This window comes from Euphorbia lathyris, chromosome 1 (genome assembly GCF_963576675.1).
Source record: "Euphorbia lathyris chromosome 1, ddEupLath1.1, whole genome shotgun sequence".
Classification (NCBI taxonomy): Eukaryota; Viridiplantae; Streptophyta; class Magnoliopsida; order Malpighiales; family Euphorbiaceae; genus Euphorbia; species Euphorbia lathyris.
In genome coordinates, this window is record NC_088910.1 from 5,322,985 (window position 1) to 5,348,870 (window position 25,886).

Genomic DNA, 25,886 nt, shown 5'->3' on the forward strand with positions numbered 1-25,886 from the left:
TACGTGAAAACGCAAGATCAGATTACAGATATTTTTACGAAACCGTTAACGTACGATGTGTTCGATCATTTGAGAGCTCAACTAGGAGTCACAGAAAATTAAGTTTAAAGGGGCATGTTAAATATATATATATATATATATATATATATAATAAACTTAATTTAGAAAATTAAGAAAATAATAAAAAAAAATTATTACTAAAGTCCATGATTGTTAGAATTAAATTCTACCCATATTTTGGATAAAAAGTCTTTGTTGTTTAGCTAAGTCTTTATTGTTTAGCTAAGTCAATGTATGGTAGATTTTGTCTTTTTTAATTAATTGGGCTACATGTTTTGATGGAACTCTTATATATAGAGTCCCAATATTATGTATTTTGTAATATGAGTTGAGAGAAGCCCAAAGGGTGAGGCAATAAAAGTTTGTGTATTTATCATTTTGTTTTATTATATTTAGAAAACTATTAGCCTTTGAAAATTACAAACCAAGTCCATTCTAAATTACAATTTCGGTCCCTTGAATTTTAACAACCAAAAGGTCTCAAAAGTGAAGCAACTAGATAGTAAACAACATGTATAAATTCCACATTGGACAAAACTAAAGTTGAGAGAGACTAAAGTGAAGTTTATCGAGTCCTCATGGGTTGGAATTTGAAAAATTATTCCCTACCGCATGACTAAATTTGACCTCCAAATATTAATTAATTACTGTCCAGCTGTTCACAAATCCTAATGCTATTAATTAATAAGGTAAATAAGTTGCCAATGAGGGTTGATCTGTGTGGTAAGGCGTTGAACCTCTGCTTGACAGGTTTGAGGTTCGATTTCTAACAACAACAACAACAACAAAGCCTTAGTCCCGAAATGATTCGGGGTCGGCTAACATGAACCATCATATAAAACCTTGAAAATCAAGCCGTGTCAGCGACACAGATTCGCTCCCTCCACTCCGTCCTATCCACTACCATATTTTCCTCAATTCCCAGTAAACTCATATCACTCTCGATCACCCTCCTCCAAGTTTGCTTAGGTCTTCCCCTACCCCTCACCACTACATCCCTTTGCCACTCTTCGGTTCTCCTAACCGGCACATCAAGCGCTCTACGTCTCACATGACCAAACCACCTTAGTCGGTTTTCTCTCATTTTATTCTCAATAGATGTGACTCCTACTTTTGTCCTAATTATTTCATTACGCACCCGGTCCTTTCTCGTATGACCACACATCCATCTCAACATACGCATCTCCGCCACCGACATCTTATGGATGTGGCAGTGTTTCACTGCCCAACACTCCGTACCATATAACAATGCTGGTCTAATTGTCGTTCGGTAGAATTTTCCCTTCAATCTATTAGGCATGTCGGGATCACAAAGGAAACCCGTGAAGTGAACTTAGCCCTCATTGGTAGGCGTAGAACCCCACTCATTTTCTGATCGCAAAAAAGCAAACGTCCTCCATTTGAATAAAAAAATTCTACCCATGCGAAACTAAATTAGTTTTTTTCTTTTTTAAGACTTTTACCTAGTTTTTTCAACTTTAAACTTTTTTTTTTTTGTTGTAAAATTAATACATATTACACATGTCTTTTACTTTGTATATTGTATGTTGCTGCATTATGTCATGATAATAATTTAATAAAACATTAGGTCACCAAGCACCGTTTCTTTAAATATAATACAAAAAATTGAAATACATTACATCTGAAGCTGACTATATTTTTTACTATAAACCAAACTGAAAATGAATAAGAAGAAAAAAAGCAATCATCTTGTTTTGAAAATTTGTTTATATAATATGAAGGCATATGAGAATCGAAATCAATTTAAAATCGTATTATAATATAAAGATAGACTCATTTTGAATGCTTATAAATAAAAAATAATATTGCTTATAGAAAATATTATGAATTACTACTCATTTCTCTACTCAGATAATGCACATCAGCTTTAATTAATATGATACCATATGTGTAGTCGGGATCAGTATTAAAATCGGTCATTATTATAAAGTTAAGGGGTAAATAGGATATTCGATGAGTCAGGGGCGGATGTAGTGGGTCAGAGGGGGCATTTGCCCCACCCCCTTTCATCAACAACAACAACAACAACAATAGAGCCTTAGTCCCGAAATGATTCGGGCCCCTTTCATCCCATTAAAAAAAAATTAAGTCCAAAAATAAGGGTTAAAGTGCAAAAATACCCCTAATGTTTTGGGTCAGAAGCAATTTTATCCCTAACGTCTAAAATGGTACAATTTTATCTCTAATGTTGGAAGCCAAGAGCAATTTTACCCCTAACGTTGATAAATTGGGTCAATTTGAGAAATAATTCATCAAACTGTCTTCTCGGTCATGAATCATAGTGTCTGAAATTGATCCAAGTTATCAACGTTGGGGTAAAATTGGTGCAAAATTACAAAATTGATATGCAATTGGTGCAAAATAAAGAAAAAAATGACTGTATTTTATAATAGTGTCTGAAATTTATCCGATTTATCAAGGTTAGGGATAAAATTGCTCTTGGCTACAAACATTAGGGGTAAAATTGCACCTGACCCAAAACGTTAGGGATATTTGATGCGTAACAATCCGAGAATCCCGGAAATGGATGATTACGAGTCGGAAACATTATAATTTACGTTTTTATAATCATGGACCTCTCTCTCTCTCTCGTGTATCGTGGGTAAACCCCCCTCACGACCATTTAATTTAAATTTTTTATAATAAAATTAAGTTTATTTATTATTATTTCTTAACTACTGAAAATTAATATAAAAGATATTATTGAGCTTTAAGAATTACCTTAAGTTTTTAGTTTAATTGGTTCATTGACATGGTATCATGATAATTAATCATTCGAATACTCACAACCTTATTAATTTAATCGGTGAACTAAAAATACATGGTAATACGAACAGGTTGCATGTCCATAAAACATTCAGAATGAAGAAGTATGCCGAAAATTAATATAAAAACATTTTTGGTCCTTAACTAGCTTCTTGCAAAGTATTAAAAGCACCCTTATGTAAGCCACATGAAGAAAAAGCCAATATATTTTGGCAAAGCTGAATTTGTCAAAACACACCGCCTAATGTTAGGAACAATATTATGGATTCCTGCCATTTTAAGATGACGACAGCAAAAATTTGAAGGAAATCAGCAGCTGGCGTAATTTAGAGACTCCTAAACGAGTTGAGTTTTAACATGACAAACCTCGGTTCAAGTTGGAGTGGACAAGTTAACGAACAAGCTTGATTACAATGTTTATGAATAATCTCGATAGAAACTCATGAATAATATGGAATTTTTTATATATTTTTATATTTTTTTATATTTATGAGAACTACACCATGTTCTTTTTGACTGAACTGAACTGAAGTGAATACTACTGATGAATGGTGTTGAACTAAACTAAATTTAACGATACTGATAATAATAGACTTTAAAAACAAGGAAAAATTACAAAACTGGGCAAATTAGAGGCTTGTTTACATATTAAGACCCATTTAAAAACAACTTACATATCTAGAAAGTTTCATTATCAATTGCCCATAATATCCTTTATATATATATAACAACTTAGCCAAATTTCCCTTTCTTCTTCTTCATCTTTAGTCTGCGAACTCGAAGTGTGTTTCATTCCCAATCTGTGCAAATTTCTAGCGTCATTGAATCTCTGCATTTCTTCTTTCAAATCGATTTCAATGGCAAAAAGCGGCAAGAATGTATGTATTACTTTATTTATGCGATTTCCACTTGGTTTTAGGGTTCTCACTTATCTTTTTTTCTGTTTCTGCGATTTTGGTTTAGGGTTTATGCTTTTGATGTGTTTTTTCGTTAGTTTATAGCTACAAGTAGTATGTCGGCAACTCGTTTCCCCACTTGTCTGTGATGTGGTAACATATAATCTCTGACACATGTTTCTTCATTTCATTCATTCTTCGTAGACTAAATATATCGCAAAAGGGTATCACAATACCTCTTGCACGCCATTTACATGTTCCATCATGCCTACATCTAACTTCAAACATGGACTTGTTAGACTTATACACTCTCCATTTAAATATAATCTTAACTGGGTATTTTCCCAATGCATCTTACAATGCTCGTTTGTTTGATAATATATCATGCACCTTTAAATAAACAACCCCTTTTTGATGCACTAGTTTCAGTAGGAAGCACAGGTGCATCACGGACCTTTGAGAGCCATCGAAATGGATCGGTCCTCTTTATTCTTCTTTCTTCATCATTCGCCTCATATATACTTGCCGATACATTACTTCACGGAACAGGACAACACTTGAAGAGTTATCATCTTAAAGAGACATGATTCTTCACTGTTGAGCGATTTCCGCAAGTGCACGATATACGCTTGTAGTAATAAAAGATATCGATCCCATAGGGAACGTTTTTTAATAAAAACTTATTTTGAATTGGTTAAATTTACTTTTAAGGTTTATAATATGGAAAATCGTTATATCGGATTTGGTTTTGAAATTGCTAGAATAAGAATTAGAATAGAGTATAACAAATGTTAGAAAATACTTCTGATTTAGGGATAAATTTACAAAACAGAAACGTTTAGTTCTTTAGAAAATTGAATAAATATATTCGTTTGCATTAAGCAAAGAAAACAACTTTAAACTTTGCATAAATTAAAACAATGAAATAAACGTCGATTCCTCTAATTTTAGGGCTTTGAACTGCAGTCAATCCTCCTACGGTCGGGTTAGATCGCTACCTTAATCAAATTGATACTCTACTGATGATATCAATTTGCCTAAGTGTCCAACAAACTTTCTTTGTAAAGATTTTGAATTTAACTACGTTTTAATGAAAACACCAGCATCCACTTCGGATCCTTTATCAAAGTGCTGCATAAAAATCTATCGAATAGAATGAACTTTATTAGATGAAATATAAATTTGATACAAGTTTACAGAGAACAAGAAGTATGAAAACATTTGACGGCTTGCAAGTGAACAGGTTGTCAATCCTTTCCTTGGGTTTCGTTAGAGTTTGTCAGACTCAGGGCTGATCCTCTACTCAATCTTCTCGCTGTAACTTCGTAATAGAGATATGATCGGCTATAACCAAAATGTAAACTAATATGAACAAATCTAAATGCTACCGTGTTTGTAATTATTGAATAAACAATGTGTGTACATCATATTGTTTTTTATAGAAATGAACTCTAAATTCCGAATCGCTTGACTCAGAATTCCTGCATTAATTCTATACTAATCTTCTCTTTTTTCTATATCTCCAACTCTCCATCAACTCTTTATTTATAGATGTTGAAGAGTCGTGATTGAAGTGTCGTGTCCGTTGTGAAGGGTCGTATCCTCTACGAAGAGATGTTTTTATCCACCCGAACGAACGCGTTTCGTCGAAAACGAATGTGTGCGAATGGCTCTCCAGGAATTTCTGAACTTGCCGAGAATGCAAATTCTCGGCCAAGAATGGGGGAGAAATTATTTGGTCTTCGAATGAAAGGGAGGGAGATCTGGACGACGCGTGTCGCGATCAAGAATTTGGCATTTTTCTCTGTTTCTGACTTCGTCTTTGTCCTCGTTTTGGTGTAATTGATCTTCGTCGTCTGTGACTCCTTTTGTAGGGTTTTTATTCTGTTTTTAACCTCTTTTCGTTCCTATTTGGATTTTACCAAACATTTAGGTACCTTGTAAGAAAGAAATATATTCAAATGTAAAAGTACTCTAAATAGATATAAATAGTATGAATTCGAAGCAAAACTGATGTAAATATTAATGATATTTTAGGTATATTTTGGGCTTAACAAATCTCCACACTTAATCTTTTGCTAGTCCCCGAGCAAAATTTCACTGAATTTATTCTTTAACTAATCTCTTTATGAAAATAAAACATATATCTCTGTTTTACTTTTTAAATTAGTTAAGCCGAAAAGATTAACTTCGCATGGTAAATTTATACGCAAAATATCAAACTAATTTAGTATAAATATGATACATCATTCGTCTTGTATTTTCAATTTTGAATTGAAGTATTCGGGACGATATAAGCACGCATGTTATTGAGTCTTTCGTCTCAAGGCATTTCAAAGCACAAAATTTCCTTTCCCAAACCTAAACTAATATATGAAATATATTAGATGAATAAGTACTTGAGTTAATCTTATTTGCTAGTTACGCCCGAGATAAGGGTGGTCTTGATCGTAACCTTATACGTATTTTATTGCTTAGTGTTTGCTTAAGAGGTACCGACCATGCCATGGGTGGACGCAATCATTACTTTAAACTTAAACACGCTTAATTTATATTTTTTTTTTAAACGTTCCTTCCATACCTCGATTGTGATAAGGGTGGTCGCAACCGTGGCCAAAAGTAAATGGTACTTAATTTTCTTCCCATTCATACCTCGATTGTGATAAGGTTGGTCTCAATCGTTGCCAAAAGTTAAGAATTCAACTAATTGATTAATTAATATGAATTATAAAATTTAATTTGTAAATTGGAAAAAAGAAAGATAGCACATTCATCCTATATTGACTTAAGATTCAACATGTATTATGGCTAAAGTTTCCTTAAAAACTTCAATTGGTGTTAATGTAAGACGAAATCAAACCGAGCTAAAATTGTTAGTTCAATTTAATGCCTATAAACCTAATTGAAAATTTAAAATAAGATTTATTGTATCATGAATTGCATGATATAAAATAGAGGTAAAATAAAGAATTTTATTAACTTAAATACATTCACTCGAGACGTTTTTACTTAAAATCGTATCGGAGATTTGTGAAAAAATTTAAAAATTATTACCCGTATAGAAATATTATTTCTAAGGATAATGATAACCTAAAAATAATCATAAGTAAACATATAAAAATGTAAAGTTATGAAAAATAATGTTAAAGAAATTGTGTTGCAATATATGTTGCATTTGCATAAAATAAGTGTTGCATTTATAAATGTAAGTGTTGCATTTATAAATGTTGCTTATCAAATTTATTCGTTGCATTTATTCGTATGTATATAAATGATATATGTATATCTCCTCCCACACTTAAATTGGACCATGTCCTCATTGGTGCAAATATGGATATAACATGAAAAATAGGAACGAAATAAAGCAAACGAAATAAAATAGAAATTTAGCAAATAAAAAGCATTTAACATAGAATTAAAATTTTATGAAACATAATAAATAGTAATATTGTGCCAAACTGAAATTTAAAAACAACATAATAAGATAAAAAGAAAAGATAAAACCTAAGCATGAGGCGGGGAATCCGGAGGTGTTGGTGAAGTTTCCACATTGCGGCAACGGAAAAACGAAAGCATCCGATGCCGAGTAGACCTGTGCTCACGCCTCAAAGTATTGAGGTTGTCATTCATCACCATATTATTCTCCACCAAATCATCAATTCGTAAATTCATTTGGCGATTATTGGAATTGATTTGGTTCAAATCCGCCTTAAACCCACCGGATCATCATCTTGAGGTGCTTGGGGTTGTGGTTGAGCTTGCGGTGCATCTTCCTCGCCTTCCGTCGCACCTCCTTCTTTGGTACCTACAAATTAGGAACTTGAAGCTCCTCCACCCATAGTGCCACGAAGATGGGCAATACGAGAAGCATATGAAATAAAAATAGGAGGAACCGAAGTAAGTAATAAGTGAGCCCTCTCAAGCGCCGAAATGTCCAAAATCAGAACATACCCATGGTAGGTGGACATGTCATAATCGGCCAATTCACCCCGTGCTCCCAAAATAATAGCAGTGATAAAATTACCAAGAGGGACTTGAATGGTATGAGCCCTCGAAGCACGAAATAAATTGTCAAATAGCATACCGATGCTATCAACCCTCAAACCCTTAAACAAACTATCCAAAACGAACAAATCCCGAACTTGAATTTTGGAGCTCTCAACACGACCAAATAATGAAAAACTCAGAAATTTGTGAAAGAAGAACACACAATTGTCCTTAATCAACTTGCTTGAGGTATTTTTGGAGTTAAAATATTCTTGATCCGAAAGAGTTTGCCAAATAGAGTCGTTATCAAAATCCTTAGGCTTGTCATAAAAATCACTAATAGGGAAACCAAACATATTCCCCATACCCTCATAATCTATGGTATAAGTTACACCATTATTCCTAAAGGAAATTGATGTCTTCTTCTTATTCATGGTTAAATTGATGTCTTCTTCTTATTCATGGGTAAAGAATAAATTGGGAAGAGTAAAAGTAATTTATAGGGAAGAGTTTAGAGTAGGTGATTGGGTAAAAATTGAGGTGATGTGAGGTTTGTGTAAGGAGTAGGTTTATATAGGATGATATAGGGAGATGTAGAGGTTGAGTAGGAATGGGAATAGGCCAAAAATATGTCAAAAATCCGGAATGAAATGCGGTTGCAACACACGAATTTCAGAGAATGTTTTGCTCTGAATTCGGCCTGATTTTGCTGGACTTACCGAGAATATATAATTCTTGGCCGAGAATCGGTCAATTGTGGCTGATTATGTGTGTTTTGACTTGGTTTGTGCAATATTTTTGATTAATTGTGTCCTGAATTAAATTAAAACTGTACCTGCACTTAAAAACTTAAATGAATAACATTAAATATAAGGAAAACCAAAGGTTTATCCTTATTAATTAGAAAAATAAAGAGAAATAAATGGCATAATAAGATTTAATGAAACATTAATGCACATTTATGTATATGAGTTAAATGAATCATGTTAAGTGCAAATAAATACAAGTTCATGCATTAATTAATTGAGTTAGATCTGAATGTATTGAACACAATAAAAATAGATTAAGTATATGAATTTTGATTAAGTGTGAACATATGTGTTGATTAAGAAAAACCATACTAGTTCATTGTAAGTATTTGCTATTTCCATTTGAGCAAGAATAATTAGAATTGGTCAACATAAAATGGACTTAGTATAGATTTATCCATAATCACATAGGAAATGGAACAAATATATATTAACTATGGTCAAATCAAGAAATGAACTAAAATGAATAGAAATTTTTATTGAATCAACATATATGTACAAAAATTGAAACAAAACATAAAAAACAAAGAATGAAATTAAATAACACAAAATACATAAATATTTACAAAATAAAACTTATAAACCTAAACTATTCTATATACTCATCCCTATCAATCGGGATTTCTCTAGCCCTATAGCGGTCAATTTTCAACTGCACGAAAGCTTGACGTTTTGGTGCAGAAAGAAAATGCGGGCCTGCTCGAAAGACACGTTTCACTAGACCTTCATATTCCAAAAACTCATAGTCTAGTGTCGGAAAAGATTCATCCTCACTCCAAGGAACAGTAATAGTACCCTTGGTACCGAGAATTATTCCGCAAATTATATTCCTGAATCCAATCTTTTTATCCTTGGATCGAGAAGCGGCAACAAGACCCTCCATCAGAATTTTTGAAGAATCAACTGTATTTTCTTAGAATATATCCCCAAGGACATATAAGTTGGTGTCGCAGACCACACTGCTAAATGTGCGACCGAACAGACTATGACACAGAAACTTGTGTAGATACATCATTGAATTGGAGTGAAAAGATTGATTGTAGGCGAGTCTAGGATTGGAACGTCATAATCCAGTGAGCATTCTCCATATGTCTGTGGATGTCATATCTTTGCCAGGATGACGTTTGATTGTGTCCCTCGGGGGAAAACCAAACCAGTCATTCAACTCGGGATATCCGAAAGTAAATATTTCACTATCTCGATGAAAACTAAGACGCACCCATCGTTTGTTAACGAAACGAACGGTACAGAAAAACTCGAGAATCCAATCGCCAATTATAGGAAATCGCATGTTGGCAAATTTTGTCCATCCTAAGCGTTCCAAATAGCGACACATGTCATCGCTTATTCCGAGTTGTTTATTAAAAAACTCATCCATATATAACATTCCGACGAAGAACTTGTAACGAAGCCTCCAGTAGCGCCTGCCTTCATCATGATTGAAGATAGGAAATGGCGCACCATATCGCTTGGATAAGTCGGGATGTTTATTGCTTGAAGCAACATTTTTCCTAGGGGATTTGTGTTTAGTAGTCATGATTTTGAGAAAAGGAATAAGGGTTCTGTAACTTAGTTAACAATGGTGTTTTGAGAAAATCAGAATTTTGTTCTGATAGAGATGAAAAGAATGTAACAAAACTTTGATCCTCTATGATTTATTTATAGGATTTTAGGACGAAATGAGGTGTTGTTTTGATGCGAAAAGGCATAAAATCATACCTCTAAAAGTTGAAGAAACTCAATTTTTCGATATTGAAAAGTTGTGTCTACAGGTAGAAGAAGATACAGGTCTGATGGTGCAGAAAATTCCCGTGTCGCGACCGAGATTCCTAATTCTCGGTCGCGACACGCTGATTTCCTTGCGGAAATCAGGCGTCGAAACCCTATGTGTCTGATTCTCGGCCGAGAATATAAATTCTCGGTAAGTTCAGAAAAAACCTTACATGTTTGGAGAATTCTGAAAATGTGAATTCTCAACTGAGAATTCCAAATTCTCGGCTGAGAATCACCAAATTTCTCCTAATTCGTACTAAAGGCCTAAAAATAAAATAAAAGCATGACTTAAACATATTTTTATGTATCTAAACCTTAATATAAAGTCTATTAATAATTAAAAATCATAAAATTGGCATGTGTAAAAATTTAAACTAAATCAAAAATCATTAAAACTTATTAAAACTAACAAAACGAAACAAAATAAAATAAAATAAAAATAAATAAAGTACATTAAATCTAAATGAATTAATCGTCAGAAAAATGTGTCACGAACGCAATTTCTTCGTTTGAAACATTTTCGTAACAGATCTTACATCTATTACCATTAACTTTGAAACGAACGCCGTCAGGTCCTTCAAGTTCTAAAGAGCCATAATCAAATACTTTAATGACTAGATATGGTCCTGTCCATCTGGACTTAAGTTTACCTGGAAATAACCGGAGCCGTGAATTAAACAACAGCACCTTGTCCCCAATGTTAAAGCTTTTGACTTTAATCTTGGCGTCATGCCATTTTTTCACTTTTTCTTTATATATTTTCGCATTTTCGTAAGATAGATGACGTAACTCGTCTAACTCATTTAAGTTGAGCAAACGTTTCTTACCTGCTTGTTGCAAATTAAAGTTAAGTTCCCTAATAGCCCAATAGGCTTTGTGTTCTAGTTCGACTGGCAAATGACATGCCTTCCCATACACTAATCGGTATGGACTCATTCCTATTGGTGTTTTAAATGCAGTACGGTATGCCCATAACGCATTGTTCAGTTTACGAGACTAGTCTTTTCTTGAAGACGAAACTGTTTTCTCTAGAATCCATTTGAGTTCTTTATTTGATATCTCTGCCTGACCATTCGATTGAGGATGGTAGGGCGTTGACACGCGGTGGCGTACTCCATATTTTTTCATAAGTATATCAAAACTTCGGTTTATAAAATGGGTACCTCCATCACTTACAATGACTCTAGGACAACCAAATCTACAAAATATATCTTCAAGAAAACCAACAACAACCTTAGAATCGTTCGTCGGGGTTGCAATTGCTTCAACCCACTTTGAAACATAATCTACGGCGACTAATATGTAAGTTTTACCATTAGAAGGGGGAAAAGGTCCCATAAAATCTATTCCCCACATGTCGAAGACTTCAACTTCTAACATGTTTGTAAGGGGCATCTCATCTTTTCTGCCTAAATTTCCTATTCTTTGGCACTTGTCACAACGAATAATAAATGAACGGACATCTTTAAACAATGTAGGCCAAAAGAATCCACATTCAAATATCCTGGCTACTGTCTTACAAACGCCGTTATGTCCCCCATACGAGCTAGAATGGCATTCCGATATTATAGACTCATATTAAGTTTCACTAACGCATCTCCTAATTATCCCGTCACCACAAGTTCTGAACAAGAAAGGATCTTCCCAAAAATACTGTTTAATGTCAAAGAAGAATTTCTTCTTTTGTTGGAAAGTTAATCCTTCCGGAACAATGTTGGCTGCAAGATAATTTGCAATATCCGCATACCATGGCGACATGACACTTTTTATTTGATAGAGATATTCATCAGGGAAATCATCTCGTATACCGATAGTCTCACCTATAGGAGCGTTTTCATCTTCGAGTCTTGATAGATCATCGGCGACAAGGTTTTCTACTCCTTTTTGGTCTTTAATTTCTATATCAAATTCTTGTAACAATAAAACTCATCTAATTAGACGTGGTTTTGCATCTTTCTTAGCAAATAAATATCTTAAAGCTACGTGATCAGTATAAATAATAACTTTTGAACCTAACAAGTATGACCTAAACTTATCACATGCAAAAACTGTTGGTCGCTTATAACGTAACAAGTTAGTTCCAAGGGGGGGATAGGAACTATTCAAAATTTTAATACGTTAAGGCTGACTTCTTTTTCTTTGAAAAAGGATTACACAGCGCGCTGAGTAAATAAGACACTAGCTTAGTCAACTGGTGACTAAGTCAGCTTCTTTTGTTTAGTCAGGAGATAGCACTTTGAGTCTATTCCTGAACTCAAACACTCAATGCACACAACTCAGCTTGACCTCTTTACTTGGTCAGTTTTGATTAAGCAAGCAATATATATATTAAGGAGTTTAAGGTTAGAAAGATATTACTCAGCAGAATTATCCAGGTTCGGCCTCCAAGCCTACGTCCTGTCCCCGGAACACGTTCCGAGATTTCGAATTCTCTACTGAGCTTTTTAACGGTAGAGCATCAAACCTTTTACAACTTAGAAGCTGAGTATAACAAGAGTACCTTCCTCTATACCTGTACTCACTCCTAATCTCACGCTGAGTACTATAACCGAGTACTCAGCCTCTCCTTTCTAATCTCTAGAAATGATAAAGATTTGTCCTAAACAACAATTGCTAAGACACCTTAGATGATTGAATAATCACTCTAGACTTTTACACAAAAGATATGAAATTTGGTGTAAGAATATTCTTTGCTTTTTCTTGCAGAACTTTGAGTAGAATTTTGGTCAGCGTAATGGCTTGATCAAGTTCTGTTGCGAATGAAGCAACTGAAGGGCTCTATTTATAGAGACGTCTGAGGCATCGGTCATTTCGAATTTCGAAATAACCGTTGGAGGGAAACGGCTTCCTGTCATTGTCACTCAGTCTTGCTCAGAGCTCTCGACCAATCAGATTTGAGTATCTTCTATCCTCGGTCAGTGTTGAGCAGCTTTAAGTCAGCTCGGCAGAGTGTCTCCATTTATGGTAAGGTCAACTAGACATCGTTCTGTGTCTTCTGAACTTTACCCAAAGTTGGATTACTTTGTCTGGAAGTTGTTCTTGCTCAGTTGCTATCTCGTACTCTTTGTCGATTCAACTCAGCGGCTTCACTCCGAAGTTGTTCAACGAAGGTCTTCTAGATCCTTCTCTTGCTGAGTTGCGTTTTGATTATAACGACAGCGTTTCATACACGCGGGCCGAGTTGTCTTGATCTGTTTGACTTGGGCTTTGACTTCCGTATTGGGCTTTGGCCTTTTACTCCTTATGTCTTATAAATAATTTTAACTCAACATTGAACAAACACAGCTCAGTGGGTAATAAATCAAAGCATTTAAACTTAGTGTGTTTAGAATATATTTAATTTTACTTAAATAATTTTGTCAAATCAAAATCATGTGGAAAGGTGTTTCAACAAACTCCCCCATTTTGATGTTGGCAAAACTATTCAGCGAGGAACTCTGTGTTGAGCTCCCCCATGATAGTTGACCTATTATTACTTAGCAAACTCCCCCGTCAGGGTTGAGCTACTGACTTAGTTTAGCTCTTAAACATTCTAAGGTTTAATCAAGTAGGTCTAAGGTCAGTTTTCAGATATAGGTCAGCTCATGGAACATATTCTATTTTACTCAGTATTAAGCGGAAGGTGTAACATTCAGAGAGCACTGAGTAAACATTTTGTTCAATGGGTTTTATGAGACAGTGTTTTATAAACATACAAGATAATGTCAAACATATGATCAGCATGGGATACAATCAACAAGTATTATAGACAGTAAACACAGTTGATGTAATTGAAGATACATAACAACATAATACTCAACATCATATGAAATGACTCAAGTTAAGATAAAAGATGCAAGTATTGTATTAAAGTAAAGTAGTCAGCATACATAGAAAAAAGATGATCATAAAAGAACATAGGGCTACAGACTAAGTTAAAGACTAAGCCTAGCCTATTTCTACTTCTTTTTCTTTTGCTTGGACTGACTGCTTCTAGGAGCCTCCTGCTGAGTTCTAGCCTGTTCTTTCTCCCCCGTTTTGTCAGCATCGGGAGGAGCAGGAATTCTAAAAGAGTCGGTTAAGACAGCGGCGGTTAGCACGGCGGACAGCTCCTTAAGTTTATCAGCGCTTTCATTAATGCCATCAAAGACAATAACGCCTTCATTCAAGACCTCTTTTGGTATGCCGATTTTAGCGGCGCTGAGTAGTTCCAGTACGTAGGCTTGAGACTTACCTACCCAAGTAATTGAATCTGTCAATGCAGCAAAAACTTGATGAAAGGTCTTCAGCAAGGCTGTGTCATAATATTGACGTTGGAGATTGTTATGACGCACATGAGTGAAGATCCTTTGAGAGTTGACCAATATCTATTTTGCTTCATTTGGTCAGTGTCCATCTCCTGTTTATTTAAGTTCAGCAAACGAACTGCTTCGCTTATTTTCTCCACCGAGCATTGAGAGTAGGAGGCCACATGATTGTTGGTCTTGATTTGCTCAGTGTGAAGCTGGGAAAAGAGCATCTTTACTTCATCAGAAGTGGCATACTGAGTATTCGCAGCTGACAAGGTCTGGAATTGGCCTTGAAGAGTGTTAAGATGTTGAACAGTTGTCAGTTGGAGCTCAGCCAGCTTCGTTATTGAGTCTTGCTTGGGCTGATGTGATTGAATTGAAATCATATCACTTAGCAGATCCTTCAGTCCTTTAACCTCATTTAAGAGCTAAGTGACTTGGGACAGCTGAGCTGATGCATTGTTACTCGACCCAGCAGTAGGTTCAGCAGATTGATGAATGTCCTTAATGAATGACTGCACCGAGTTGATGAGTTTTCTACCAGTCTCGGTGGTATGTAGATAGTTGAGGGTTTCATCATCATGTTGCCTAGTTTCCTCAGTTTGACCAGTTTGTGGAGGAGTCAGAGTTATGATAGGGTCAGTGACTGGAAGTGTGTTTTCAAGCTGTACTTGATTTTCTGGGAGAGAGGATTGATCGGCAGTAGTGATGGTCGGTGAAGTAGTAATCCTAATGCTGTCAGTGATGATTGGTGCAGGAATATTCTGAGTCAGCACGGTTCTTGGAGCAACAGCATTAACGAGAACTTGCTCGATCTGACTCGTTGAGTTTGCAGAAGCATTCAAGTCGGCTTGTTCCTTTGGTGAAGAAACAGAGGCTTGCTTTTCAAGAGAAGCTTGTTGAGAAGAAGGGGTTTTCTTACTAAAAAACCTCAGCTTAAGAGAGGAAGGATCTTTAGTCGACTTTTGAACAGGTAAGTCAATGACAGTTTTCTGACTTGCCTTGATTAATCTTCTTCTGCGAGGAGGAGTGTCAGCTTGGATAGACTCTCCTGGGTGAGAGGGAGAAGTTTCTTCTTGATCAGCATTAAGTTGGTCAGCTTGTTCTTATTCTTTATGTGTACCCAACTCAGTATTAGTTGGGTGATAGGGGTCAAAAACCCCCATCTTTGGGTACGGTTTTGGACGGGTTTTAGCGTTATTTAGTTAATAAGCGAGCAATTCTCGCATTTAAATGCTTTTGTGTGAGTTAGTTAGAAATTGGAAACGTTCTGTTTACTTTTCGTCGTTTAGGCTCGTTTTATGATCAATTTAGGCAAATACGGCCGAAATAGCATGCATAGTATAATTCCGTTATCTTTTGAAGCTAATTGGTCCGTCAAAAGTCGCACCAAACGAAGCATTTCCTCAAAATAAGCGATTGACGGATCAATTTAGCTTTCGGACTAATGTTATCTGGAGTTTCTATACGTGCGCAGGTGTAAGTTCGGGCGAAAAAGGACATCAAGGGTACTCGGCAAGAAATCGAGAGCATGCCGGGCGAAAACGCTCGACGAGCAGGGCCCCGTGGGCCATTTCTGCTCGCCGAGCAGGGCGCCAGGCGCCTGCTCGTCGCGAGCAGCCCTGCTCGGTAAGCAGACCTGCGGGAATTGGTCAAAAAGACCAATTCCGCCCCCACGAAGCCACGATGGACCCCACGTCTTCCTACACCAATAAAGACACGAAAATAGGTCAAAAAGAGGCCCGAGCCGCGTCTATAAATAGGATTTTTCCAATGTAAATTAGACATCTTTTTCCTTTGTAATTTTCTTAGTTTTTCCTCTTGAGAAATCCTATCCACCTCCTCCATATCCTTCAAACCTCCATTGAAGACACCTCCGAAGCTCCATTCACCAAGGATTGCTCAAGCTCCATCCTTAAGAACTAGAAAGACGCCTGCATTGGTAGACAGGTTTCCTGAAAGGGATTTTTCTTCTTTTACATTCTGTCTAGCCTCTGATACATGCTATGAATTCTAGGTTTATTGTAACTTCGTGACAATGTTTCCATCTTTGATATATATTATAGTTCTTGTTTATTCAATTGTTTTGATGTTTTAATCTTTGTCTTATTGGTTTAACTCATTCGATAATCCCAAAATTAGGTTGGCACATATTGCGAGCTGAATTTGACCTAGTCAGTGCCTATAGGATTGACGACCCTATAGAAGAATAAGCCCAAATTACTGAGCCTTAGAGCTAGTTTCGGCCTTACAAGGGAATCACAAACTAGGGACTTTAGGAGGATAGGTCGGGTTAATCGCCTTGGACACAAGTGACTTAGTTTCAATTCAATTGTTTAAACATTCTATTTTCATTATCATCGTATCCCTTCATGTTCATTCGGTTAATTGCATTGGTAAAAGATCAATTAGGGGTAGAGTAACTTAGTTAGGCGTAGAATAACTTAGCTAGAATTAGATAACTTAGCTAGGATTAGTATAATTCAACCTAGGAGTAGATTAATATAAACAAACCAACTCAAACCCCCCTAAGCCTAAATAACATCCGAGATCGAGTAGCTCGGTACTTGCAGAAATAAATCCTGTGGACGATAACCTGGACTTAAACCAGAAATTTATTACTTGATAACGACGGGGTACACTTATCCCTTAGTGAGGTTTCGCAGAAACCGCATCAAGTTTTTGGCGCCGTTGCCGGGGAAAGTAGATTAATTCTATAAATACTCGACAACCGCCAATAATCAAGTTTTTGGCGCCGTTGCCGGGGATTTATTTCTTCTGCAATATCGAACCAAAGGTCGATTTGTTAGTTTAGGCATTCCTTGTGAATATCCTTTGTTTATATTGTTTATACTTGTTTATATATAATTCTTTATAACTTCTATACTTGTTCATATCTTTTGTATTTGTTCTATATACTTTTACTTATCAACTTTTGTGCTAGAACTTCACTTTTTCTCAGCATTCTCTGATCAATGAATTGGCAAGAAAGAGTCGAGTGGCAAGCTCAAAAGTTTACTATCCCATCAAGACAATACATTCATGCCCTGGAGAATGAGGCTCCCAATCCCTCCATGGCCGACTTAAATGAGAAAATGGACATCTTGATGACGAAACTGAGCCTCAACACCAATGAAAGTGTAAGTTTTGTGGGTAATCACCAAAGGTATAATTCTAACCCCAATTCTTACAGCTTTTATGGTAGTGATTGGAGGAGACCTCAACACTCAAATCTGTCCTACGGGAACCCTAACATGTTGAGGCCTCCAAATAGGTTTGTTAATGAGCACAGGGAAAACGAATTGGGAATGTTCCCTTACGAACAAGCAAGCCAAGTTCCTCCACAACCCTCTAGCTCACGAGATGAGGTGCTGTCCCTTTTGAAAGGAATATCAGCCCGACTTACAATCAACGAGGAGGTTTACAAGGACTTGAGCAACCAATTGGCTCAAATAAACCATGAGATGCAAGAGCAATCCCGAGATGCTCTCCCAGGCATAAAGGAAAACATAGAAATCCCACAAAGGGAATCAGCTCAAGCCATCTCCTTGAGGAATGACAAAAAGGTAGAACCAAGTCCACTATCACATGCATCACTCGAGGTAAGTGAGGAACCGGAAGCGGTAAGCAACCCCGGTTCAAAATCTGAAATTCTAAATCATGTGATAGAGATAAAAGATCAAATCAAAACTTGTGTATCTCAACTACCTTTTCCTCAAAAATTAGAAAAGTTTAGGTTTGCTTCATGCTCAGAAATTTTCATTCTCTTCGACCTACCACGAGAATCCAAAAGGGAGCAAACCAAACTTTTTCATAATATGTTTAAATTCGACCTCCTGCTTTCATTAAAGTTATTAGAGGCTCTTAATCCATTTTATAGGTACGGGTTATTTCTCAAGGAGTTCGAGTTCCTAACGCGAGTAGAAGCTTACACCTAGGAAGGAACTCCATGTCGAGCTAACCGACTATAAAGTAGTGCTTCTTGGGAGGCAACCCAAGTTTGGATTAAACTTTTTCTAGGTTTGTTTTTCTTTTTAATTCAATTATAGATTTCTGTCTTTAACTTTGGTTAGTAAGTTGTCTTCTCCACCCTAACTTTTTGCACATGCGTTTGATGGTTTTAGATGCAATGTTGGAACTTATTGCATATTTTAAGTGTGAGGAGGAGGGGTAGACAAACTTACAAAAATTTGTATAAATTTTTAATTTTTGTTGCGTCGTGTCTAGTTTAGTTTAGCGTTTTGAGGTTTTATTTATGTTTTTGTGTGTTTAGGACCTAAAACCGTGAACCTCCTTCGAATCTAAACTTCATTATTTGTCTTTGAGGGCTGATAACCGAATCTAAAATTGCATGACAACTAGTTTAGGTGTGGGACACAACTCTTATATCTGTAAAAGCATGAGCTAAGGTTTGCATTTAGACCCTACTTTTGAAGAAATGCTAAAATCATTACTTAGGTAGATAACTTAAGAATTGAAGGCATGCAACATTAAACTTGAGTTTGGGGAAAACTAGTAAACACAAAATTGAAACCCAAAGAATTGTGAGTTGAATTTGAGCCTAATAGCGAACATCAAAAAGCTCTTTTTCTTGACATTTTTGTGTGAATGCTTTGACTTGTGGAAGATTACAGATTTTGCGCCTAATACTATGTTGAACCTACATGCAATGGTTTGAGATGATAAACGATGAATCAGCCTCATTAGAACTAACCCTTTTCTTTACCTTATTTTTTCTTTTTCATCCACTCTAGGAAGCCCCTTTGAGCCTGTATTTTTGTAGTTTATAGATTTTTCTTTCGTTCTAACCTATTTTTGCAAGCCACAACTTGGCTTGCTACCTAACCCAAAGTTTTTGCAAAGCTCACATCGAGTCTTTGTCGTTTCTAGCGCTTTATCTTTGTTTATGGCATCAAAGTAGCAAGTCAAAAGGCTAAGAAGTGAATGAGCACCACTATCCCAAAAAGAAAAAAAAAAGAGAAAAACATAAAAAGAAAAAGAAAAGAAAAGAGACGAACAAAAGGGAAGAACTTCATTCCCCAGTTCTTAAAAATAAAAAACGTCTCAAGAAAACATCCCAAAAAGCAAATAATAAGGGATGAATAAAAAGCTCAATCACTTCATATTTGCTAAGGCCATTTAAACTTTGTTTTTGTAGCGCTAGAACTAATAACCCTTGTTGTACCTTTAACCCTCTAACCACATTACAACCCCGATTAGAGGCTGTTTTTGATATCATCGGAATCATATAGCATAGTAGAGGAACGCGGATGAACGTGCAAAATCGACGTAATCCTAAGCAAGAACATAAGCCGAGAGTAAACACCTTAGCCACCAAAAATTGTGTGAAATGAGTGAACTACCTATGGTGAGGTGTTTTACTTAGCGATCCCCTCAAGCTCGTTTAATTGGACATGTGTCCATTTGCTTAAAACTATGACCCATGATAATTGAAATGCGGCTTTTGGATATCGTGTCTCTACTTTGTATTTCCGAATGCATGTAATTACAGATGCTCGAAATTGTGTCAAGCACCTAGTCAAACCGGGAGGTTTTCTAGCTTGCTTGTGATGGTGGGTTTAGTTTTTTAGTTTACTTGGGGACAAGTAAAGTTTTACGTGCGAGGAGGTTTGATAGGGGTCAAAAACCCCTATCTTTGGGTACGGTTTTTGGACGGGTTTTAGCGTTATTTAGTTAATAAGCGAGCAATTCTCGCATTTAAATGCTTTTGTGTGAGTTAGTTAGAAATTGGAAACGTTCTGTTTACTTTTCGTCGTTTAGGCTCGTTTTATGATCAATTTAGGCAAATACGGCCGAAATAGCATGCATAGTATAATTCTGTTATCTTTTGAAGCTAATTGGTCCATCAAAAGTCGAACCAAACGAAGCATTTGCTCAAAATAAGCGATTGACAGATCAATTTAGCTTTCAGACTAATGTTATCTGGAGTTTCTATACGTGCACAGGTGTAAGTTCGGGAGAAAAAGGACATCAAGAGTACTCGGCAAGAAATCGAGAGCATGCCGGGAGAAAACGCTCGACGAGCAGGGCCCCGTGGGCCATTTCTGCTCGCCGAGCAGGCCCCTGGAGGCCTGCTCGCCGAGCACGCCATGCCTGCTCGCCATGCCTGCTCGCCAAGCAGGCCGCCAGAGGCCTGCTCGGCGAGCAGGATCCTGCTCGCCGAGCAGGCCACCAGGCGCCTGCTCGGCGAGCAGGAGCCTGCTCGCCGAGCAGGGCGCCAGGCGCGAGCAGCTCGCCCTGCTCGGCGAGCAGACCTGCGGGAATTGGTCAAAAAGACCAATTCCACCCCCACGAAGCCACGATGGACCCCACGTCTTCCTACACCAATAAGGACACGAAAATGGGTCAAAAAGAGGCCCGAGCCGCGTCTATAAATAGGATTTTTCCAATGTAAATTAGACATCTTTTTCCTTTGTAATTTTCTTAGTTTTTCCTCTTGAGAAATCCTCTCCACCTCCTCCATATCCTTCAAACCTCCATTGAAGACACCTCCGAAGCTCCGTTCACCGAGGATTGCTCAAGCTCCATCCTTAAGTCCTAGAAATACGCCTGCATTGGTAGACAGGTTCCCTGAAAGGGATTTTTCTTCTTTTACATTCTGTCTAGCCTCTGATACATGCTATGACAATGTTTCCATCTTTGATATATATTATAGTTCTTGTTTATTCAATTGTTTTGATGTTTTAATCTTTGTCTTACGCTTTGTCTGATTGGTTTAACTCATTCGATAATCCCAAAATTAGGTTGGCACATATTGCGAGCTGAATCTGACCTAGTCAGTGCCTATAGGATTGACGAACCTATAGAAGATTAAGCCCAAATTACTGAGCCTTAGAGCTAGTTTCGGCCTTACAAGGGAATCACGAACTAAGGACTTTAGGAGGATAGGTCGGGTTAATCGCCTTGGACACAAGTGACTTAGTTTCAATTCAATTGTTTAAACATTCTATTTTCATTATCATCGTATCCTTTCATGTTCATTCGGTTAATTGCATTGGTAAAAGATCAATTAAGGGTAGAGTAACTTAGTTAGGCGTAGAATAACTTAGCTAGAATTAGATAACTTAGCTAGGATTAGTATAATTCAACCTAGGAGTAGATTAATATAAATAAACCAACTCAAACCCCCCTAAGCCTAGATAACATCCGAGATCGAGTAGCTCAGTACTTGCAGAAATAAATCCTCTGGACGATAACCTGGACTTAAACCAGAAATTTATTACTTGATAACGACGGGGTACACTTATCCCTTAGTTAGGTTTCGCAGAAACTGCATCATTGGGTCAGCAGCTTCTTCACTAGCTGTCTCCTCAGCGTCATCCTGACCGCTTTCTTCTTCTTCATCTTCTTCTTCTGCTTCATCCTGATCTGAGTTATCTAATTCTTCTTCCACTTGAATGATGAAGTGATCATCCAGTTCCAGATCATCTTCTTGATGCTCAACTTCAGTTCCTTGACACTGTGTGTAGTGAGAATCACCAGGAACAATGATGTCAGTAGGGATAGCATCAATAGGGGTCAGCACAGAAGACTTCTGCTTCTTTTGAGATTGCTCATCAGCATCTGTTCTTTCCTCTATTTCAGGCTCATCTTGCCTGCTTCTCTTCTCGGCTGACTTAGGTCTCTCATGACCTTTTTGAGAAGCTGACTTAAGCTTCTTGGTTTGAGGCTCAGCCTTCTTTGAAGGAGTCCCAACAGCTTTCCTGTTTCGGGTAGCTGGAGCCTTTATCCTTTTCCCTTTCTTTGAGACAGTTGTCTCCTCATCAGCCTCATCAGCATTTTTGCCTTTCTTAATCGGTTGGTTATACTTCAAGGCACGCAGCGAAGCCGCTGTGATCTTAGAGCCTTGGGCCTCAGTTTCCTCGAAGAGATCAATTTGATGGTCTTTGAGGATTCTAGTTATGAGTGAGCCTAGCCTTAAAGTTCCAGTGCTCCTCTGGAAGCCGACTATTAGGAAAACTGGCATGTTGATGGGCTTGTAGGTCAGCATATGCCATATGAAGCATTGCTCGAAATTAGTCGTTGAGCTAGTGCAATTAATCTTGGGGTAGATGTAATTGGTCAGCAGATAGTGTGCCATCTTTTGGTGCTGGCCCATTGATGAACTTGAGATTTCTCCAGAATGGCCAGCAGGCTTGTAGAAGGTGGCAACATACCCAGTTCCTTCATGATCACCCTTCCTTCTCAGCTTTGTTCCCTCATTCTTCAACTTCAGCAAATTGGCAAGGTAGGTAGGGTTGATGAAGATTGTTTTCTCCTTTACCACGGCTATTAGATAGTCCTGGTTATCGTTAGCAACCCGTAAGTTTTGGTAGAATTCCCTTACTAGGTCAGGGTAAGTGGGATCTCTAATGGAGAACAGCTCGGTCCAGCCATTCTTCGATATCCATTCACAGAATGGTTGCTCGGTTGTTACGAAGGCCTCAGAGAACCATCGTGAGAAGTCTATTTTGCATTCCCTAACGTCTGCAAAGACTTTGGTGTAGGTTCTGACCTTGGTCGGCTTTCCCTTAGAGGAGCTGGCTTGGCCAGCTTTGCCTTTGCTCGGCGTAGTGACCTTTATGGTTTCAGGCGAAGTAGTTTGCCTGGAGGGTTCATCGGAACTGGTCTTAGGGTGACCGGCACCGGAGATGTTAACGGAAACCTTAGTCATAGTTTCAGAAAAAGATTGGGAAGCTTTGAGAGTTTTAGAGAGAGAATGCTTTGCCAGAGAATTCGGTAAGTGTAAAGAGATAACAATGGGGATTTGCCCATTATTTATAGCGGTGAAAAGTGGATCTTATCGAATCCATGTGTCAGTTTTGCCTTGGGATTGTGAACCGACAATAATCTTGGCTTTTATGACACATTCGGCGCATACATCATCCTAGGTGGCTATTCGCGTGCTCTAGCATTGAATGCAATGGATCTTATACTCAGCGTTTAGAATACTAAGTGTTTTATATTCTGAGTGGTCAGTTTTATACGGATGATTTCTCAGTTTGAGGTAACTACTCGGTGCCAATGTTTGCTCAGTATGTGATATTCATTCATTTGACATTAAACACTCAGCATGCGTTTATTCACTCAGCAAACAATAGATCATTCAGCATGTTAATTCACTCAGCATGAGTCTATATTAAGAGCTAGAATTTACTGAAGAGGATTAAACATACCAATGGCTTCTCTCAGTATGCTAAACTGTTCACGAGCCAGTGGCTTTGTGAAGATATCCTCAAGCTGCTCACCTGTTGGGACGTAGGTCATCTTTATCTCACCCTTGAGTACATGGTCTCTAATGAAGTGATGTCTTATGCTGACTGATGCGGATTCTTGCGAAGAACCCGATTTGAGGGATAAGTGTACCCCGTCGTTATCAAGTAATAAATTTCTGGGTTTAAGTCCAGGTTATCGTCCACAGGATTTATTTCTGCAAGTACCGAATTACTAAGTCTCGGATGTTATCTAGGCTTAAGGGGTTTGAGTTGGTTTTGTTTAATTAATCTACTCCTAGGTTGGTTTGCACTAATCCTAACTAGATTATCTAATTCTGACTAAGTTATTCTAACCCTAACTAAATTACTCTACCCCTAATTAAGTTAAACTACTCCTAAGTGATCTTTTTTCAATGCAATCATCTAAAGGATCATGGAGGGATACGATGATAATGGAAATAGATTGTTTAAACAATTGAATTAAAATCTAAGTCACTTGTGTTCGAGGCGATTAACCCGACCTATCCTCCTAAAGTTCCTAGTTCGTGATTCCCTTGTAAGGCCGAAACTAGCTCTAAGGCTCAGTAATTTGGGCTTAATCTTCTATAGGGTCGTCAATCCTATAGGCACTGACTAGGTCAGATTCAGCTCGCAATATGTGCCAACTTGATTTTGGGATTATCGAATGAGTTAAACCAATCAAACAAAGCGTAAGACAAAGATTCAAAGCATTAAAACAATTGAAGAAACAAAACTATTATATTAATCAAAGATGGAGAACATTGTCACGAAGTTACAATAAGCCTAAGATTCATAGCATGTATCATAGGATAAACAAGTTATAAAAGAAGAAAAATCCCTTTCAGGGAACCTGTCAACCAATGCAGGCGTCTTCCTAGGACTTAAGGATGGAGCTCGAGCAATCCTCGGTGAATGGAGCTTTGGAGGCGTCTTCAATGGAGGTTTGAAGGTTTTTGGAGGAGGTGGAGAGGATTTCTCGAGGTGGAAGATAAGAAAATTACAAAAACAAAAGATATTTAATTTACAATTGGAAATTCCTATTTATAGCCGCGTCTCGGGCCTCGTTTTGACCTAATTTCGTGTCCTTGTTGGTGTAGGAAGACGTGGGGCCGAACGTGGCTTTGTGGGGGCGGAATTGGTCTTTTGGACCAATTCCCACAGGTCTGCTCGCCGAGCAGAAAAGGCTGCTCGTCGAGCAGGATTGCGACGAGCAGCCCCTGCTCGCCGAGCAGGCGCCTGGTGGCCTGCTCGGCGAGTAGGCTTCTGCTCGCCGAGCAGGCGCCTGGCGCCCTGCTCGGCGAGCAGGCTCCTGCTCGGCGAGCAGGCCTCTGGCGGCCTGCTCGGCGAGCAGGCATAGCCTGCTCGGCGAGCAGAAATGGCCCGGGGGGCCCTGCTCGCCGAGCGTTTTCGTCCGAAGCGCGCTCGATCCGTACCGGATGACTTCCAAACCCTTTTTCGTCTGAACTTACACCTGCACACGCATAAAAACTCCAGAAAACATTAGTCCAAAAGCCGAATTGATCCGTCAATCGCTTATTTTGAGCAAACGCTTCGTTTGGTGCGACTTTTGACGGACCAATTAGCTTCAAAAGATAACGGAATTCTATTATGCGTGTTATTTCGGCCGTATTTGCCTAAATTGATCCCAAAACGAGCCTAAACGACGAAAAGTAAATAGAATGCTTCCAATTTCTAACTAACTCACACAAAAGCATTTAAATGCGAGAATTGCTCGCTTATTAGCCAAATAAACCTAAAAACCGTCCTAAAACCGTACCCAAAGATAGGGGTTTTTGACCCCTATCAAACCTCCTCGCACTTAAAACTTTACTTGTCCCCAAGTAAACTAAAAAACTAAACCCGCCATCACAAGCAAGCTAGAAAACTTCCCAGTTTGACTAGGTGCTTGACACAATTTCGAGCATCTGTAATTACATGCATTCGGAAATACAAAGTAGAGACACGATATCCAAAAGCCGCATTTCAATTACAATAGGTCATAGTTTTAAGTAAAGGAACACATGTTCAATTGAACGAGCTTGAGGGGATCGCTAAGTAAAACACCTCACC

At 37.7% G+C, this 25,886-nt stretch overlaps 1 pseudogene; it reads right to left on the reverse strand.

Annotated features, from left to right (window-relative positions):
• LOC136216645 (uncharacterized) overlaps positions 1-25,886 on the reverse strand; it is an 82,208-nt pseudogene that overhangs the window by 53,935 nt on the left and 2,387 nt on the right.